The following is a 21,799-nucleotide window of genomic DNA, read 5'->3' on the forward strand; positions in this document are numbered from 1 at the left end:
TTGGATCAACTCTCACTAAATCCGAAATTCTCACATTGAAGGAAGGGAAATCACCTTCCTGGTTAATATCAGACCCAACCTAAGAGAGTCAGAAAACCTGGACCAGAACATCCGTGTCTCAGTTGGAGCACTTTTGACTTGTTTCATGCTTGGGACATCATAGATACAAGAGCCATGGTTGCATCTCTAAGTATGTTTCCCGTGTTACGGTTCATCAATATCACAGCTGGGTAGTACTGACTACTGAGTGTTTTTTCCTTTGGCAGTTTGCAAAACTTCTTCCAGTACTATGAAAGCTACTCCTCAGGGAGGAAACATCCAGGTCAGATCCATTTCAAATCCTTGAAGCTCTGTACTTATGGCACCCGGTCTTGTTAGCAATAGGAGCCTACCTTTAGCATCTTGAAGGTAACCAAATGTACTGGCGCTATCCTGTGTTGGTTGGGTAGACCATTATCTCCCCAACTTGAAAAACTTCTTCATTGAATAAGTGTTTCTCTCCCCGCCCTGCCCTGTCTACACATACAATTATATGTAATTTTAAATAAACACAAAATAGTATGATTCTTTACCACTTTTAAAAACACCTTTGCTGTTATTTTTCTCTCCTCTTCTTCTATACTGACCTCCCTCCTCAAGTAAAACACCCTCCCACTCCATTTTTCTATTTACCTCCTCACATCACTGTATCCTTAAAACAGGATTCTTACTTGGTGGTTTCACAAGAATTGTTTGCTAGAATATCATTTAGCAAATACTAAAATAAAAAACAAGTAATCTATCTTGTAGAATAAGGTTCAAATTCACAAATAGAATCCCCCACCCCAAATAACAAGATTTTAATTAAGGAATATGTTTGTTCTGTATTCACCTAAAGAGACATCTGAAGATTAATTCCATGCCTAAGGTCTTCCCTTTTAGCTCTACCATGAGAGCCTGCATCTGGAAGTTACTTCATGGTTCTTGCTACCGTCTACCAGCCACCATGTCTGCTGTATAAAATAAAAAAACAAATAAATATATAAGCATACTGAGAGATAGTCATTTAAGTGTTTGCTCTTCAAGTCTCTTACATAAGTTTTCTACATTTTCATCGGATCATCACATGACTCATATAGCTGAAAGGGGCAGGGGTAGAAAATGTGGTTTCTTATTCATTCATCATTTTCCTATATAAAATCTCGGTTTTAGAGAGGGGGAATGCACTGGAAATCAGGAGTCAGAATTCTCTGCCACACTTCCCAGTAAATCTCAGGTTTTCCGAGGATTGCAATTGTAAAATGCTCAAGTTCTTTGTCATCACAATAAAACCGTGGGGGCTGAAGAGCTGACTCCACAGATAAGAGCACTTGTTGCTCTTGCAAAAAACCTGGATTCAGTTCCCAGTTCAAAGGTGAAGAAGCAGAAGCATAACAGGACATCTTCCTTAAATTACATCACAGACATACTAAAGCCGTTCCACGATGGCCTTGCTTTCAAAATTCAATAGTTTACTTTCAAATGATAAAACGTGAACATTCTTAACATTAAAGATTTCCACTACTTAAAAAATACTATTTAATTTATTTAAATATATTTAATATTTAATTTAAATTTACATGTGAAATGGTATTTTCTTAAGCTTTGAAATTTAGCTAAGTCATATACCCAAACGTTTTAAATTTTAAGGAGGTAACTGATAGATGCTTTGTTTAATTTATAAGTTTACAGTAATTTGAGCATTTTAATTACTTGGAAAACTCCTGCTCTTTCTACATCATTGGCCGGTCATAAGGAAGTGCTCTGTAAGAACCATGATACCTATTATTCACTAAAAACAAGTAATAAAATTAAAACTTGGGCTCAATGCTTCTACTAAGTGGGACTTCAACAGAACATGGTGAACACAAACTAATTAGTCCCATCAATTTAATTTAGAATCAATCAGGTGATAGATTTCAGTAATATATAAAATTCTCTTAAATACAGTGATGAAGGAGTACTCATGGAGGGACGCATGGGTTCAGCTGCATATGTAGCAGAGGATGGCCTTGTCTGGCATCAATGGGAAGGAAAGTCCTCGGTCCTGTGGAGGCTTGATGCCCCAGTGTAGGAGAATGCTAGGGAGGTGAGGAGGGAGTGGGTGTGGGAGCTCCCTCATAGAAGCAGAGGAAAGAAGGATGGGATGGTGTAGTTTCAGAGGGAAACCAAAAAGGAGGATAACATTTGAAATGTAAATAAATTAAATAACCAATAAAATGATATTTTAAAAATATGAACAGTATGTGTTTTATTTAATTATAAATATACCGTTCGTAAGGTTTAAGATTACCAATTCTCTTGGGAACAACTCCGTATTCCCAATTAAGACAATATCACTTTGACAATTTCATTCATAGGTATTACATTTATATATCATTTCAACCCTTCCATTTCCCGATTTCAGTTTCTCTCACACTTTCACATGCTACTGTCCAGCTACCTTTCAAATTCAAACATTTTTAAAGTTATTTTCTCTCTCTCTCTCTCTCTCTCTCTCTCTCTCTCTCTCTCTCTCTCTGTGTGTGTGTATGTGTGTGTGTGCTTTCCCATGTATACTGAGTGCATTTCGTCTTTCCCAATGTACATGTTTAGGTCTGACCAGTTTGGATTAGGTAATTCATCAGGGTTATTTCATCCATGAAGGGAAGTGCTCCTCTCTCTCAGCAGACACTGATGGCCTGTAGTTCTTCATATAAGAGTAAGGCCTTGTGACAATTTCCTAATTATTCTGGCATGTCAACTGCTGTGGTCAGTATGCAGATCTTGTTTAGGTGACTGCATTGTTGACATTTCCTGCCTATAACTTCTCTGTCATGCCTAGAAGACATTAGCTTGCAATAGGTGTCCTGGTCCTCTGGCTCTTACAATCTTCCTGTTCCTCTTGTGTGTTGGTCCCTGAGTCATAGGTACAGTGATTGTGTTGTAGACATACTGATTAATGGTGAGTAACCCACACTCACCAACCCTCTGTATTTGGACCAGTTGTAACATCATCTCAATGTTAGGGTTAGCCTTCTAAGCTCTTTGAAGGCTACACTCAGGTATATTTTTGAAGGTTACACTAGGAATGAACATTAGTAAAGATCTCTGAGCTTGAGAACTATAGAAATCTTTGAAAATGTTTTTTTTTTTTTATTTGCCTATCAATAGGCCTTCAATTCAGGTTAGACATTTCCTAATACTTTTTTTATAATTACACAGAAGTTCACATCTAATCTATTCCACTGGTATCCAATAGTCCACCACTGGGACATTATGTTAGTTACTCTCATATTTTCCTTCTCATGAGCAACATGTTTACGGTTAGTGTCTTCCATATTTGTATTCTGTACTCAAACAACCACAGAAAACATTTTAAACAATCATCTGTACTGAACATATGCCAATGTTGTTCCCTAAACAGTGTAACAACTGTTTATATAGCATTTAATTGCACTACAAATCACCTAGAGATGATTTAAAGTATACAGGTGTGTGTGTGTGTGTGTGTGTATGTGTGTGTGTGTGTGTGTGTGTGTGTGTGTGTGTGTGTGTGAAAAATGAAACCACTACACTATATTGTGTGAAAACCTTGAGTCCTCGAGGGGTTTTGTATCAGCTGGGGATGGGGTGGGCCGCCAACTATCCTGTCACTGATGCTATTGGGACAACTGCAGTCATTTTAATGCCATTTGATTGGATCCCATTAATCTCATCTCTTAATGTTTTTCCTAACCGGCTTCCATCCGTTTTAGAGTCAAGAGTCGCTGCAGCTAGACTGGGAATCAGCACTGTATGTTACTGAAATCAGGAATTTATGACTAAGCAGTGCACTCATCCCGTCTAGCCCTCTTTCCTATTTTTATCACTTGTTTAGATCACGTTCTCTGGAGCGTGCATTACTATCGGTTGCTTGCTCCCCATCTGGAGCATTTTCTCTAATTTCCTTTGGAATTCACTGCAGTGACATTTTTGAAGAAGACAGGCTATGTCTCATACAGAATATCCCGGAATGGGGGCTGTCTGCTCTCTCCCTTCATGGCTCTGACAGATATGGTATAGAAGTAATGATACATCCTACCAGAAGACATTGGCTATGGGTAACCCATCGATGTTGAGTCAACTTCGATCACTCGAGCTAAAGGAGATACTGCCAGACATGGTGCTGGGGAGGTAGCTGAGGTTTCTACATCCAGATAGGCAGGCATCAGGAAGAAAGACATTTGGTACAGCCTGAGCATTTGAAGCTTCAAAACATACCCCCAGAGACATACATCCTCCAGAAAGGCCTGCCTACTCCAATGAGGACATCCCTCCTAAGAGTGCCGGTCCCTAAAGACCAAGCATTCAAATATATGAGCCCATGGGGGTCATCCCTATTTAAAGTACCACACATAGCAATTTTATTCTGCAGTTTTAGAAAAGAGGGTGTTGGTTCTCCCCCCCCCCCATTGCCTCTGCCCACCCTTCATCTGTCCCTCCCTTTTTTTTTTTTTCTAAATTTGATCAACAAGCCTGGCTGATATTTTCAGCTCTGCTGTTGGTACCTATCTTCGCATTTTTGTTTACCCGTTCTTTTTTTTTTTCAGTTTCTCTCAAAATAACTTTTTAAATTATTGTTTTTGTGAAAAACCGACATACTATGTTTTTATCGTGATTTCCTCTCTCCTACCTCCTCCCCAACCTTTCCATCTTCCTAACCATCTGACTCCTAACCATGGTTAGTTTACCCGGTGAGATTGTCAAAAATGGCGTTTTTCCTTTGCAAGACAGCTTCTTGTTCAGGGTTGGAGTTCATGTCTACTTCTCCCTCTCAGTGAGGAAATTCATCAGGCTTGAGCCTGTGTCTGTCCTGTGCTCGCTACCACAGTCCCTTTGGGCTCATATGTAAGTCAGTCCTGTTGTGTTTGGAAGACATGGTTTCCTTGTGGTCTTCCATCCTCTCTTCTGCTTTCCCTTCCTGAAACCTTCCTGAACCCTGAGGGAAGGGGTCTGATGAACGCTTATTATTTAGGCCTGAGTGTTCCAGAGTTTCTCACTCTGCACATTGTCCTGGTTTGAGTCTCCATATTAGCTCTCATTTACTTCAAGAGGTAGCATCTCTGATAATAGCAGAGTGAGCCACTGTATAGCTGATTGTCTTAAGAAGCTATTGTATTGTTTTATTCCTTTGATACAATAATAGTATTTAGTCTCTCTCTAGGCCCATAGTGATCAGGTCCTTGGCGACCCAAGCAGTGTCAGGCATGGGTTCTCTCTCATGGAGTAGGCTTTGAGTATTACTAATTAGGTAGTGGTTGGTTACTCCCACAATGCCTATGCCACTGTTCATACCAGCATATCATGCAGGCACAGCACTTTTGTAGATCATAGGGTTTGTAGCTGGGTAGATGCTTACCTTTCTCCTCTGGTAGTGTGCAGAGAACCTGCCAGGACCATGAACACTAGGCAGTTAGGGGTGAAGGCTCTAGTTAGGCGCCAGTTTGACCTTTCCATGTTCAATGATCTGCGTGAGTGTTGCCATCAGCAACAGAGCCTGACCATACATTTGAGGAGAGCAATCAATAACTTTGGCAGTAGATTGCATTGTTTGGGGTTTCTATGGGGCCCCTTTGGCCATCCAATGTCCCAGTTCTGTAATGTTGTATGGAAAGGAAGTAGAGGAAGACCCAATTCCCATTATTTCCTACTCCCTCAATTCCCAAAACAAGCCTATAAAAATGTACCTGGAATTCAATTCACAAAGAGTTCAGGAGGCTACTGAAAGGAATTCTACAGGATAGGAAAACGTAAGAGAATTTTCTTGTACATTGATAGCATTTGTAAAAACTTTTCTGAAAACATGGATGTGACTGCCCTAGATGTCATACATTCTTTGACCTTGATATGGAAAGCTTACTGATGTAGATCAAAACTATTGTTCAATTTAGCAAAATAAATCTTTAAAAACCATTAACCTTATCATATATCTAGCTTAAGAAACTTTCTATAGGCTAGATGAATAAGAGAGGAAAAAAAATTGCTTTTGAAACAGTGTCTCACTTTGTGGCTCCAGGCTGCCTGTGAATTAACAACACTCTTCTTGCCCCTGCATTCCACGGGCCAGGATTACAGGCAAGTGCCACCTTGCCTGGCTAGTGACATAAGTAGGTGAGAGGACGTGTCTCACTGTGACATACAAGACCACATCTAATATTCCCTGTAGAGTAGATAGTAGAAAACAAATCTATGGAGTAAATCCTCATTCTTCCTTTTGAATGCCCATTTCCATAATGTATTAGATAATATTAGAAAATGGTGTGTGAGACAGAAGATGCAATTTTCTTATCTGAGGAGAAGTATATTTACAGAAATCCCCATCTGTCAAATTTCTCTTACAATGAATCTTTCATTCTAAATAATAAGAGAAAAGGACAAGCTGGTATCCTGTCCACTTTGTTTGTTTTTTTCTGGCTTTGGGGAACAGAGAGGGTATATATGTTATATATTATTAAACCATATAGTAATTCTCCTGTATATGTCATTCTCCCAGAACAATGTGCTTTGATACTACTGGCACGTAGGAGTTGGGATATGAGTGAATTAGCTGTCCTGGTCACCTTGAAGAAACCTGAAGTATTTGGCAGGCATTCAAACGCTAGAGACTGAGTGTGTTAAGGGGAAAATCGATCTGTCTTGCAGCTTTCTGTTCAAAAGACTGCCTCCTTTTGTTGCAGCCTTGAATCCTGAACTCACTTGTTTTGACATTGAGAAGTTTTGACAAATGCTTAGTCAAATTCATCAAGTGAGGTCAAGGAGCCTTCCTCCTTCTGAGTAGACCTGGGTAGCCATGGAGTATGCTCAGGCACACAGAATGCTGCTAAAAGCAAGCAGGCTGCTTGGCCCTCTAGCTCGGTTTTCACATTCATCTGTCTGAGTGTCTGAGTGTCTGGCATAGCAGAGACACTGTGGCCGCCCGAGGGTGAGATTTTGTTCTGTTTTCCTGGAAAGGCCTTGCACTAAGAAAATTACAAGCTTCAGAATTCAATAAATGTTTGTGTTGTGTGTTTGGTTGGTTAGGACTTGACTGAGGTGTCAGCAAAATGAATGAAAGAGGAGGCTGACCTCCCAGGAGGAGACCACTCTTGATTTCCTTGATTACGGTCACTAAGGGCAGCAGTCTCTCTGTGGACTGAGGCTGTACCCCAACCAAAGTGGGCTTAAGAATTTTAAAGGCCAGGAATGGGAACTTGGGAAATTTCTGCTCGTAAATCTGTTTCCTGTGGTTTCAAGACAGTAAATGCCAGCAGATGTTCTTATCCATATGTTGGCTTCCTTGTTGGGAGCACCTCACCTATGAATCCAACCTAGCAACCACATCATGTCACCTAGGCTCCAGTGGGACTAGTTTTTGCCCTCTGGTTCCATCTGCCTCCCTGGCCTTTCCACTTTTAATCTTTCCAATTCTCTTTCTGGTTCTCGGTATTTCTGAGTATCCTAACTTCCCTGCACTAGGCAAATACTTAATGGCCCCTCCCTGTCCAGCTTTGCTGCCACTCTTCAGCTCCTAAGACCGCCTCACTGTTTTTCCTAGACACCGATAACATTTGCTTAGCTAATGGAACATCAAGCTCATCCCTCTTCTTGTCACTCAGAACATTATTATTTCAAGACTCAGAACTAAAAGAGCTGCACTTTGGGGTACTTTGTGTCAGTTAATCTCTGCCTCATCAGCTCTTGGAAAACCTTAAACCAATTCTGTATCCATGTGACGTCCTTCAGGATCAACTTGACTCTTTGTCTGCTATGGTACTAAAGAGGACTAGATCCTGCTAGTAATGGGGTTTGTACTCTCCTTCAGGAACAATGTTTTTTTCTATGTCAGTAAATCCAAACCGGTTCTCGACAAGGTTCAAAGAGTCACGGACCAGGCAAAAGCAAAACACAAACAACAAAAAGTCAAAAACTAAACAATCCTTGGAAAACCCTTGGAGGCTCACTGGGGTGAAATCATGTTGAAAGACTGAAGGAGCTGGAGTCTGATGTCCAGAGGGGTTGACAGCAGCCGTAGACATCCCTAGCTTACATACAATGAAGCTTACATGTGCTAACTGGATTTCTCTTCTATTCTGCTGGGTCTATGGCGTGTTCGATGGTGCTGCCCACATTCAAGAAAGTTTCTTGCCCTCAGTTGCTCTTGATTTTCACATGTCACTCTTCTTTTGGAATATCTCACCGACTTACCCAGAAATGTGTTTTGGTAATTGAGATCAATCTGGGCTCGTAATTGGATAGTCAATCTGGTCAAGTGGATAATTGATGCTAACCACAACAAATCTATCGCTTGCGTGTTTTCTTCTAGATAGTTCAGAGCTGTGCCTTAAGCTGCAAACTTTGTTCTTGATTTTGAGACGTGACACAGCGTAGTTCTGAGGCACAGAGACTTTGAGATAGATTTCTGCCTTTAAATACTACCTATTTCTGGCTTTTGTAACTGGGGCATAACTTAACCCCTCTTGTCACAGTGTCTTCACTTGCAATATTAATTTGTATGTGTATATATATATATATATAATGTATTTATACACACATATATACATACAATATATACACACATATGTATACACACAATATATATACACATATACACATACATAAATATATATATATACACAAATATATACACACATACACACACATACACACATATACACACACATACACACATATACACACACATACACACATATACACACACATATATATATACATATATATACACATATACACACACATATACACACATATATATGTAATTTAAAATCTACTGTATCACAGAAGAGATATTGTTGCTATTATTATTTCAACCACTCACATACAATTGTTACTAATAATAGTGTAAGCCTTTCAAGAATACATTGAGCATTGAATCCTCCATACAGTTTGGATAGAAATGTTGCTCTGTTGCTCACAGGCTCATGCGATTGAATAATTGATACCCAGTTGATGGTAGGTAGTTGTAGAACCTTTATGAGGTTTGGGCCCAGAGGAAGAAGTGGTTCTCTGGGGGAAAAGGCCTTTAACTTTATGGCCCACTACCTGTTCCACCTGTGCTTTCTGGTCTGATGTGTGCACACTCCTTAAACTTCTACTGTTCCTGCCTTGAATTGTCTTGCTGTAATGTCATTTCCTTATGATGGGCTGTACCTTCGAGCTGTTCACTGAGATAAGACCCTCTTCCATGTAATTCCTTCCTATCAGATATTTTGTCATCATGATTAGAAAAGCGACTAGCATCAAGGATTGATCCTGAGGAATGAGGTTTGTTGATGCCACCGTGAAAATTCTGGCCATATTGTTAGTAAGCTTTGTGAGCCAGTTTACAGGAGGAAGGTAGAGGAATTGGAGATAGAGGCTGGAGAAGCCCTGGGTTGCTAGAAGGAGTACTTAACAGGCCATTCTGGTGGGAGTTCATAAGGCCAGAATGCCAATGGGAATGCAAACAATAAAGATGCTGCTCATGAGGTTCCAGAGGAAAATAAGTTCTCTATCAGGTTTCTAGCTGGAGTTAATTTGTATTATATCCTGACAAAGAATCGAGCTATATCTATCCCTGTCTAGAAAACCTGAGGGACTTTGAATTCAAACCAAAATTAGGTACTAAACTGTTTAGCAGAGGAAATTTCAAAGACACATAACATATGTGCTATGGCAAGTTACTGCTCTCTACTCTTTGATTTACACAGAGAGGGGGGAGAGAAACAGAGAAACAGAGACAGACAGAGACAGACAGACAGACAGAGACAGACAGAACAAGAACATGACCTAAAACATATGCAGGTTGGCAAAGTGATGGACATACATGTGGACAAAATTACAGACTGGGAGAAAAAATCCAGTTAAGACTAGTTGAGACCAACTCCAATTGATACAGAAATTAGTATCAATAAGAAGACACAAGCACTTGGATTACGACAATAGGACAAATATCTCGAGGGCAAGACTCCACCCATCCAAAGATCTCAGGTGTAACCACCCAGACCCATTTGAAAAAGGTGATTCTGAGATGAGAGAACATCCGTGACATTCTGCTGTAGCTGGGCCACCTAGGGAACTTTTATTCCTAAATTCAGGTACACAGTCAGAGGATGGCTCAGCTGCAGCTGCACAGTGGCAGATTACAGAACTGGCAGGGGAACCTGGCATTATTGTCCATGTAGCCTTTGTTATGCAGGAAGAGTAGAAGTCAGGGAAGTGGGTACCAAGGTTTCAGAGAGCCATGCAGGCCAGCTAGACTGTAGCAGTGGCCAATTCTCTGCACACTGCTCATGGGGTGTGTGAGCTGTGAGGTTTTACTAAAGGCCCCAAGGTATTAAAAATTTCACAAACATAGAATGTTTGCCAGGGAGAGTTGTGAGTATGAAGTGAAGGCAGTTCCATACGGAGACCGTTGTTACTGCACACAACAGAAAGGCGAGCCACTCAGACACATCGATGTCCAAATGGCAGACTTGGAGCTTTACGTTTGATGTTTGCTCTGATGGCTTTGTTCTGTTCTTGACTTGTTATACCTTCATCCCTTCCTTTTGTGGTAGGAATATTTCATCTCTGTGCCCTTACATTGGAGGCACGTAGCTGATTCCTGCTTTTACAAGTGCTTATAATTAAGAGAGCGTTGACTATCAGAAAAGACTTTGGACTTCAGCTATTTAAAGACGAACATCAATCGAACATCAGTTGCTGACCTGTGCCTTGGAGGTTTGCATTGTGTAGTTCTGAGGCTGAGGGTTTATGCTGTAAATTCTAGATGTTCTTGATGTTGCTGGTTCAGATATCACACTGTGAGGACCTCTGTCATAACTTAAGGGGCTCCGCACTACCTTACACATGATTTCCTTTGTCTTTTTACTGTTTCATTTTTTGCCTCTTGAAGCCATCAATGTGCACTTTGCTGTAACATTATAATGTACACAGGCCAGTTAAAAATCATGTCAAGTTGTGAGATTATGGATTTTATGGGAGTAAATTGCATTTTGCTTTTGTTTTTCTTGAAAGAAGATACTTTCAAGTGTTACTTAATGCTCTGGTGCTTGTAGTCCAGTGATGTTATAGGGACCTTGAATCATTCCCATAAATGCTGCACCCTTTTATTTGAATGGGTGAAAAATATTGAGTAATTAAACTGAATGAGTTTGAATCCCCATCCTATGCCATTTTCCCCTCCTTGGCAATGTCGAGAGAAATTGCCACATCAAAAAATATCCACATCAAAAACTATTCAATGGCACAGCAGAGAACCCTACAGACCATGTTGACTTGTACTTTAATCTACTCAATTCATCAGTTTAGTACCAACGCAGTTTTGTATTGTACCTTCCTATTTCTGTCAATTTCAAGTCTAGTGATCCTCTCAGTATAGGGCTAAACTCATGTATGGGGCACGAAAATTCACAAGATGGAGTCTCTCCAGCTGTCCTGACATAGTACATTTTTTTTTTTTTGTGGTTACAGAGTAGATTCTTGATTATTGAACTGCCCTACCCCTTGGTTCAATAGTATACATGACAGGTGAATCATAGTTCTGGCATCAGAAGATGGAAAAGATCGCTTACTCTATCAAACTCTAGATAGCCGAGGGATGCGTTCTATAGAGCACTGGGGTGGAGTGTGGAGCTGGGCTGGCTTGTTCTCTTCTCATGTATATTTTTAATGTTCAATAAAAAATATGAAGGAGGCATGACCTTAACTAGTTCAAGTCTTTATTCTTCATATTTTGTAGCCTTCCTAGTTTTCAATCTTTAATATTTAGTTTCTATTTTAAATCTTCATTTTAGTTCTGTGCAATATTTTAGCATGATATATGACTCAGTGGCAGCCTTATTCCCACTCTGCTATTTCTTTATCTTTAGACAGTCTAAGATTCTGCAAGTTGGATTTTTCTATCATTTCTAACTAAGTCCTTGTCTTATCACATCTCTTCATATAATCAGAATTCAGAAGGTAAAAATATTCTGCCAGCTCTAGTCTTTGGCAAGAATGATTAAAATATCTGTTAGTCTCGAATGACGTTGGAATTTTGTGATTAGAACAGAACAATGCCAAATATATGTACAATGGATAAAGCTATGTAAATGATGTGTGTGTGTGTGTGTGTGTGTGTGTGTGTGTGTGTGTGTGAGAGAGAGAGAGAGAGAGAGAGAGAGAGAGAGAGAGAGAGAGAGAGAGAGAGGTGTCTAGGTCTAGGTCTATAGGTAGAAAGGGTATTTCGTAAATAATCATTAGCAATGACATTTGGAAGAGTCCATGCAGATTTGCTTTCACTTAGTTATTGAATATCTCAAGGATCAGTAGAGTTATCAAAGAATCCTGCCTACTATTTACTCCATGGTTGCTTCAGCAGCTTCAAATATTGGGTTCATTCTTATGAGTCAGGATGAAAGGAAAAATCAAATATTTCTGTCTTGGATCCTTTACTGGAGAGAAGGAAAGCATTGTCTTAAGTGGTTTGGACAGCTTGGATGTCTTATCAGATAGGACTGAATTATATGGCCATGCAAAGCCAAACATTTGTTCTGAGGAATCAAGACTAAGTTTTTGCCAATCAGGAGTTACTTGCTTAATCAAGGCAGTTCTTGGTTTTTCTTGAACAGAATTGCTACTTTGAGGACAGCTAATAAAACCAAGGTTCCTTGGGGAGCGGAGAGCCGGAACCTGGGAAGGGATGATGGTTGCCAGGACAATCAAGGATAGGGTCTTCCGGCCATCCACATCCCAAGAACTTTTGGGTGGATTACTGAACCACTATGAGATAGTCATCTTCAGACTGATTGTGGGTATTCTGGGAACCTCACATATGGAAGCAAAAAGTATTTTTATTCGGATAAGTTGATTAAGTCAAAAAGTTAATGCTATTATATAACATCATAGAACTTCAGGGTTAGAATTTCAGCTTGAGATTCAAAGCTACAGTTAGAAGAGTAGACATTTAGATAATCTATATAGAAGATTTATTTTTACTTTATCTGTTAAATCACCTTAGGGTTTTAAAAGTGTAATTCCAAATAATACATTAGTGAGACGATTTTTAAAAAATGAGAGACTTTGAGGAAGCAATGAAAAGAAAAATTAGATGACACATCTTCCAAGCCATCGGTTACTTCACTATAAAGGTTCAAAGTAGTTCTTAATTCCTTTCTGCAGAGACTCGCTGAGAAATTACACCTAAGCCTTCAGATATATTCCCACTGCTCCAGCACCAAGACTGGCCAGCATGAAGAATGATCACAAGTCTGGTACATTGAGATCTATGGAGTTGGGCCTGAAGGAACACTAAGGACACCGGACTTTTACAAATAGAAGAGGTTTGTAGAACTACTTGCACATGGATGAAAAGTAGTTGTTACATAAAGCAGGTCGGACTTATTGGAACAACATTACAAGGTAGGACAAGAAGCTATGTCTGTTCATTGTGAAAACATCCACTTGAAAACATGTGCATGTTGAGTGTCATTATTACAGAGGGTAAAATTAACAACAGTTCAATCTTGGCTTCATAAAGACATTATTTGGCCACAATGTTTTAAGTACATGAAAGCAGTTTAACTTTCTTAAATATCTGCATTAATATATTTCCTCATGAGATTTGTTCTTTTCCACTGGAAGACACCTATCAAAACTAGGAGTTTTTTGTCCATTTCAAAATCATTGTCTTACCTTTTGGTTCTTGTCAGCTGGCTAGAATGCTGTGGAATAAATGGATATTCAGGATCAAGACTACTCAAATAGTTTCTTATATATTTATAAATTTTATAACATTGTTACATAACATTTTAAAGTAATTCTACTTTTTACCAAGAACAAAGCAAAACTAACTTTACTGTATCAAATAATTTGTATAAAAAGACCTCTCTTGTTTGTCCCATGTATAGTCCAAGATACAATAATATCCTACATATCTATGTCATCTATAGCTACATATAAGATATTTGTGTGTGTGTGTGAGTGTGTGTAGGAGTGAGTATGTGTGTGTGTGTGTATATGTGAGTGTGTCTATATGTATATATACTCAAATCTAAGCCTTGACATTTGAATATATGACTTTAAGCAAAATGCAGTGTTTTTTGTCTTTGTTTCTTCAACCATAAAGTGAGACATATTTAATTATAATATTATTTATTTCTTAGAATTATTATGATTATTAAGTTCATAAGCACAGGTTAAATTCTTGAAGAATACTGATTGGCACTAGTCTGCTAAAAGTCTTTATGGAGAAAGCTATAAAATACTTTTAATTCCATGTTTATAGGTTTATATCTTTCAAAACCTAACTTAATAAGGGTTCTTAAATGCTTCAACCTCTTATTTTTCAAAGATAGTGGAGAAAATAGCTAATAGGACAAGGGGAACATGGCCCTGTTAGGAAGTAGTTCCTTAGGGTAATTCCAATCTTCATTGTCTTCAGTCCAGTTCATTTTGGAAAACCTCAAACAAATCAGCAGTAGCAGCTCGGTCCAGAAGAAACTTTGAGTATCCGATGATCATGATGATCATCAGAAGTCTGCTGAAGTGACAAGAAGCAGCTGGAACAACACCAGAAGTAACTTGGTATGCTTCTGTCTACCAAATCACAAGAGAAAATCAGCAACGAAAGTAAGGTGAACCAATACAACAGCACTGTCAGCAAAGACCAGCGTCAGCAAAGGCCAACAAAGACGAGCAAGGTGAACCAATGCTTCAGACAGAGTGTCGTCCACTGTCTGCTGGATTATACTTACACTTTTTTCCATACATCAGAGTCTTCTCAAGGTTCACTCCTCGCAAACATCACATGCCCTTTCAACACATAGGTTCCTGAAAAATGCCACATGTCTGATCTCAGCAAAACATACTCTCATGCAATTGCTTCAGCAAAATATTCTCTCATAAGACAGCTTCCAGAAAAACATGGCATGACACATTTGAGTCTCTAACAAAACCAGAAATTCTCACTTTATATGTTAAATATTTTATTGAGCTATAATACGTAAAATGGAGAAGTGCATAGATTCAGAGTCCTATAGCATAGAGATACACAAATCCTTTAAATTATAAATGAATTCAGTTCAAAGCAAGACCTGTTGCATTTGTTGAGCCAATCTAAGAGCAGATATGGAGGAATGAGGATCTCATAGTAATTAAGCCAAATAACAAGTCTTGAGTAATTGCCTTCCTAAGCAACATTAGTCATTTTAAGCTATACTAATTTACTCAGTGTGGTATTGCCAGAGACAAAGTAAAAGGTTAATGAAGCAGAAAAGAGAGGTTGATAAGAAATAACAAAAGCAGGAACGTTTATTATGTAACTTTATAAACCAACAGATAAGTAGCGCCAAGCATTGGGCACAGCTGGCTGTGTATACTTGAAAACAAAGCCTACTAAAAATAAAGGAGAGCAGAAGAGACAGACACCAGTGTATCTTTAAGAAGTACTGAAAGCATTCAGCTCAAAGTTTGCATAGTCAGGGGAAGCATCTGGAGAAAGAAGAGTAACATAAAGTCTGTAGACTGTGGTTGTTGCTAGACTCATACCTTTATTTTTTATTTTCAATCCTGAGACAATTGGGAATAATGGAGGAAGGAGTGTTGCCTTCCAAGCTCCAAATACATGTATCATTTACATGTATAACTTAGTGTATGCAGATGCATGTGCACAAGCACACTTGCCACTGTACCAGGTCCACCTTCCGTCTGGAGGTCAGAAGACAACGTGTGAGACTCTCATTCTTTCCTTCTAACATGGGAGTTCTGGGGATTGAACTCAGATCATCAGGCTTGCAAGCAAGTGTCCTTACCAATGGAGCTATGTCACTGGTCCACAGTTATTATATTTTTGTTTTGTTTTAAAAATTTCTGAAAAGTAGGACTAGCATGTGCTTTTAATCCCAGCATTTGGGAGGCAGAGGGAGACTTCACAAAACTCTCTATGAGTTAGAAATTAGACTGGTCTACATAGCACATTCTAGGGCAGTCAAGGCTAAATACTGAGACTGTGTTCAAAATACTCATAAAATGACATGTATCGGTAGTTAAAAATAAAATTATGACTTCATCATTAATAACATGCTTCTCATTTGTAGGACTAAAGTTCTTTGGTCTTTTACACAAACATATCTAAAATCCCAGGCTCACTCACAGCATAGCCTTTATATCAGAAACAGCTGGCGTGTGCTGAGTCGCAGTGGGATCCAGACCCAGACAATGAGATAATCAGAGCAGGGGATTTGGATAGGATACAAGATGGGAGCATTGCTAAAGTCACTTCTGGCTTAGGATTTCATTGTTTGTCTTGCATAATAAAGTCCCTGAAGTAGGCTGAGCAACAGCCCCAGATATAATCAGGATTATATCCCCAATATTATACTAGATTGGTATGGCCCCTAAACCCAATACGAATGTCATGTAACTTGTATCCATTTAAGAAGACAGAAATTTTGTTAGAAAACATCCAAATATTTGGAACTTAAACACCGCCATTGGAAACATCAGGGCATGTTTCTTAAGGATGGTTGAGAAATGCTTCACACTGAAAGAGAGAGAAAATGACATGTATCAAGATTTGTGAAATGAAGCTAATCAATGAACGAATTTATACTAGTACTACTAGAGAGACAGAACCATCTCGGACTAATAATCCAACTTATCCCGAGTTTAAGAGCCTAGAAAAAATGTAAAGAGACGAATGAAAATAACAGTGACAAATGCAAAGATTTGTAAACCAGAAATGGAACGGCAGTGAAGAAAATCAATGAAACAGAAAGCTTTGTCGTCCAGATGATCAATAAGAGTCACAACCCTCTAGGAAAGCCATTGGCGATGCCCAAGTTCCCCAGCAGAGCTGAAAATGAAGGTGCCACAGGAGGCCATTTCAAAGGACTCTAGACACATACATTTGACAGCTCAGATTGAATGCATCAATTCCTGTAAATCCACAAACTAACCACAGCTCACTCAAAAGGAAATAAACAACTTCAAATCTCCATGACTATTAAATAAATCAAAATGCATAGCTTTAAAACTTCTCAAGCAGGATTCTCCAGGCCCAGAGAGTTTCATTAGCAAATTCTCCTAACTTTTCATTTTCTAAAAATGTTGCAGCACATTTTAAATTGGATATTCTCTGTATTTACATTTCAGATGTTATCCCTTCCTCCCCACTACCATCCCCCTCCCCTCCCCCTCCCATCCCCTCCATGAAGGCACAAATCTACAACAGAAGGACTAGGTGACATTTTCCATCCATTCTATGGAGGTATTGCTATTCTGATACAAAAGAAGACAAAGACAGCAGAAAAAAAAATTAAACTATGGGTCCATATTCCTTATTGATACAAATGTAAAAAACAATCCTCAAACAAAATAAGTAAACTTTGTAAGTAGAATTTCTAAGCTTATGGATTGCATTGTACAAACAAGCAGAGTTTATTTCAATGTGCTATAGTAATCAGAAGCCCAGTTGGTGATGGTGGTGGTGGTGGTGGTGGTGGTGGTGGTGGTGGTGGTGTGTGTGTGTGTGTGTGTGTGTGTGTCTGTGTGTAAAGGTTTTTGCAAAAAATAATTCTAAAGTAAAACTTACAGTTATGGAGTTGTTTGGATTTATTGATTTTCTTCCTTTAAACATCGAATGTGCTCCATTGTGTACAGACTCCTTCGTGCTCTCAGAAGAATAACCTATAGTGCTGACCCTACTGTTTCTTATTGACTGACAATTTCATCTTAATTTGTAATAATTCTGTGTATTGTTTTAATGAAAAGATATAATTACATATTAAAAAACCAATACCCCAACTCAGTGTATTGCCTTATTTCTAATATGGCTACTTTAGATTGAATAGTCAGTTCTTCACATCTTAATGCATTAAATGAGGTCCTTGAGCCTCTGACCACAGAATGTCAAGGGATCAAGCACTGGTCATTTCAAAGAGCCCTTTAATCATCTTTGACTCTTCCTTTGAACCATGAAAATGAAGGATATTAAGTATCCTTTGTCCAGTGTGAACGTAATAGATCTCTAGGAAATTATTTAGCTATCTTACAGAGTCTTATTGAGATAAAAACCAGCATCATGGCTGCCATGGAAAAAGTATCAGATTTATACTTTTAAATATTGCTTGTTTTTTTGTTTTTTGAGAGTCTTGCAATATAGCCACGCCTGGCATAAAACTTTCTATGAAGACAGGCTGGCTTTAAGCTCACATTGGTCCTTCTTCCTCTACTTCTTCCAAGTGATTGAACAGCCAATCTTATTTTATTTTTTAATACAGTCAGTATTCTAGAAGTTTCCACATACTTCAGAGCAAAGCTATCTAGACTACCTCAATGATTTAGACCAGATAAAAAATGCACAATATACAACTCAGTATTACCAACTCTCAGTGGCAGGAAGTACAACCAAGAATAGAATCTCAACAATAAAACAATAAAAAAATTAACCTTCTAAAGTTACATTCAGTTGATGAAAAATAGGTTATCTATAGTTGATTAGAAATTGTCACTGTTTTGTTACATTAGACTGAGAAAATTTATTACTGTGTTTAGTATGTCTTTCTCTCTGCAAATATTGGCAGTGACACTCTTAAACCCACTGAAATTTTTATTTTATGGCACATTAGTGCTGGGTTCATGTGTAACATGAGATATGGATGGATTTCCTTTTACATGAAAACAACTGCTTAGGTGAAGCTCATTAATTCATCCTCAGCCATTGTATAAATTATTAAGCTCATCTCATTTGAGGGAGAATGTGAAATATCTCAGCAGCCAATATTTATTGACTAATGTGAAACCTTTATATATTTCTTTGCTGTTTTGGAGAAAGGTAAATAGATAAATTATTTATAATCCATCAGGGAACAAACTGAATCCAATTCATCTTAAAATTTAGACCAGTATTTGAATTTTAAGCAATTGAATGATGAGTGCATATGAAATGATGATTTAACAATCTTTCTTTGAATTTTTTATTAATTATTTACATTGTACCCCAAAGGACCTCAGCTTCCCCTCCCCCTATTTCCCCCTTCTTCTCCTCTTCTCTGAAAAGAGGAGGCCTCCCATGGTTATTAAGCAGACTTGCTATATCAAGAGGCAGTCCGACTAGGTGCATGTTCTACTGATGCTAGACAAGGCAACCCAGTTAGGGAAAGGGATACAAAGGCAGGTAACAGAGTCAAGAGACTCCCATTCCCACCTTAGGAGTTCCACATGAAGAGCCAGCTGCACACTTGTTAGATATGTGCAGAGGGCCTGGGTACATCTCATGCTTGCTCTCTGGTTGATAGTTCAGTCTCTACAAGCCCTTATAGGCTCATGTTAGTTGATTATTCAGGGTTTCTTGTAGTGTCTGTGACCTCTATGGCCCCTTAAACCCTCTCCACTTCTTCCACAGGAAACCTACCACCTCTCCCACTCCCACACTACGAGGATGAGCTTTCCACCACTTCCCATACCACTTAATGCTGTAGCTAGCTAGGGGTGGGCCAGCTCGCCAGCTCTCATTACCCCAGGGCTAGTTCCTTGGCCTACCACAGATGACAAGGGGTGATGATAAAAATGGCCATCTCCTATACATCCACACAGCCACAAGGCAGATGAGGGGTGGGGCCGGATATCCTGAGTGCTGCAGCCAGTAAGGGCAGGACCAGCTCTTTAGAGCCCTTGGGCATCAACATGGTCCCAGGCAAGTATCCCAGAGACATCTACATGGCCTTTGGTGGTAATATGAGCCACAGACCTTGACACAGACTCCTGCCATTGCATGACCAGCAGACATGGTGTCCAGCAACAGCATGGGTGGGGACTTCACCATGGCCTCAAGTGGCAGGGCAGACCACTCACTCAAGCTACACCTCCCCATCCTCACATCTCCAACTCCACCCCTCTTCACAATGCTCAGGCCCTTTCTTGTCTCTCTCTCTCTTCTATTGCTCCACCACATGCACAGTAGTGTCTTCTGCCCACCTACCTGCCTGCTCACACTGTCCAAAGGAGGAAGAGCCTTTGTCCTTCTCTTTTTAGTTATTTTTTTCCTCTCCAGCTATTTGTAGAACGTATCACAGTTGCAAAAGCTGAAAACACATACTCTTTCCCTGACCAGCGGTTAACATTTTGTTGTGTCTTGTGATCGTCAGTTTGCATTTATTTGTACATTAGAGACATTTCTTAAACTACCAAGGTGGCTGAAATCATAGCCACGCACCTCTAAGGAGATCAACATGCACCTACAAAATGAGACCTTTGTCTTTCATACCCAAGTTGGATTAGTGTGCCCAGCACCCCCTTACCATTGGCTCATAACATAAACACATAATCTATATTGAAATTTCTCACATTATCCCATAAACAGTCACAACTATTTAAGAAAATCATGATCAACAATAGTCAAGCAAAGCTTCGTTTTTACTTTCATTTGATCTTTCTGTTTTTCTCTTTTTTTTTAAAAAAAAAATTTATTGGGTATTCTCTCTATTTACATTTCAAATGTTGGTGATGCTGGCATCTATGACTCCTGATCGCTTTCTTAGCTTTTCTGTCTCCAGGGTTGTCTCCTTTTTTGATATCTTTATTGTTTCTATTTCCATTACAAATTCCTTCACTTGTTTGATTGTGTTCTCCTGTAGCTCTTTAAACGATTTTTGTGTTTCTTCTTTAAGGGCTTCTATTTGTTATGTGTGTTATTCTGCTTCTCCTGTAATTTTTGAAGGGAGTTATTTATGTGCTTCTTGAGGACCTTCATCATCATCATGAAGTAAGATTTTACGTCCAAATCTTGTTTTATTATTATTATTATTATTATTATTATTATTATTTTTCTTCTGTGTTGGGATATACACTATTTGCTGTGGTGGGAGAACTGGGTTCTGATGTTGCCAGGTTGTCTTGGTTTCTGTTTTTTAGGTTCTTGTGCTGGCCTCTTGCCATCTTGTTATAGGTGATGCCAGGTGATCTTGTTGTCCCTGACTGGAGCTTGTCTCTCCTGTGGGTCTGTGGGCCAGAGGGCTCAGGAGGGAGACTGCTCCCGTTCAGCTCTCTGCATGCAGGTTGTGAGTTCTGATGGCAGTGGGACAACTCTGGCTTTGGGCTGAAACAGTCTGTTCCCAGGCTGCACTGTACTGCCTGCACCCTGAGAGTTTGAGAGTTCCCGGTGGTCTCTCCCTGGATAGTGGAGTGGAAGTGTGGACTCACCCATGGGCTCAGGAGGGAGAGCACTCCTGCGGCTCCTCTGGGTGCTCAACTCTGGCAGGCCCAGAGTCCTGATGGTGGTGGGCCAGCTCTGGCTTTGGGCTGGAACTCTTAATCTTTTAGATCTCCCTCATGTGTAACAGAATTTTGTTTGCTTTTCTGCCCTTGACACTTGAGGACTGTAAGCTGTCTTATAGAACATCCCAGGACTCAGTTGTGCGCTTCAGCTACATCATGTTGGGAGCCATACATCCATTTGTGTCATCTGTAGTAAACAACTTTGTGACCAAGAAATGTGTCTCCACAATAACCTGTATGCTTGGGGACAGGAGACCAGAGCACCCATCCTGACAGATGATGTCAGCCTGCAGGTGATCATGGACCACTTGAAGAAGCTGGCTGTGTCCAGTGTCTCTTAAGCTGGTAGCACAAGCTGGAAGTGGAAGACAGCACTGTCAGATTGTGCTCGCTTGTTGATAACATCCTAGCAGCAGTCACCTTTCTGGGAGATTCTAATAAATAACCTAAGGCTTCTTTTACATGTATGTCTTCGGGTTATAATATGTCTTCAGGTGATAATTTATTTGTATTCCTCTGTGCCCGT

This window comes from Micromys minutus (genome assembly GCF_963924665.1).
Source record: "Micromys minutus genome assembly, chromosome: 1".
NCBI classification, from domain to species: Eukaryota; Metazoa; Chordata; class Mammalia; order Rodentia; family Muridae; genus Micromys; species Micromys minutus.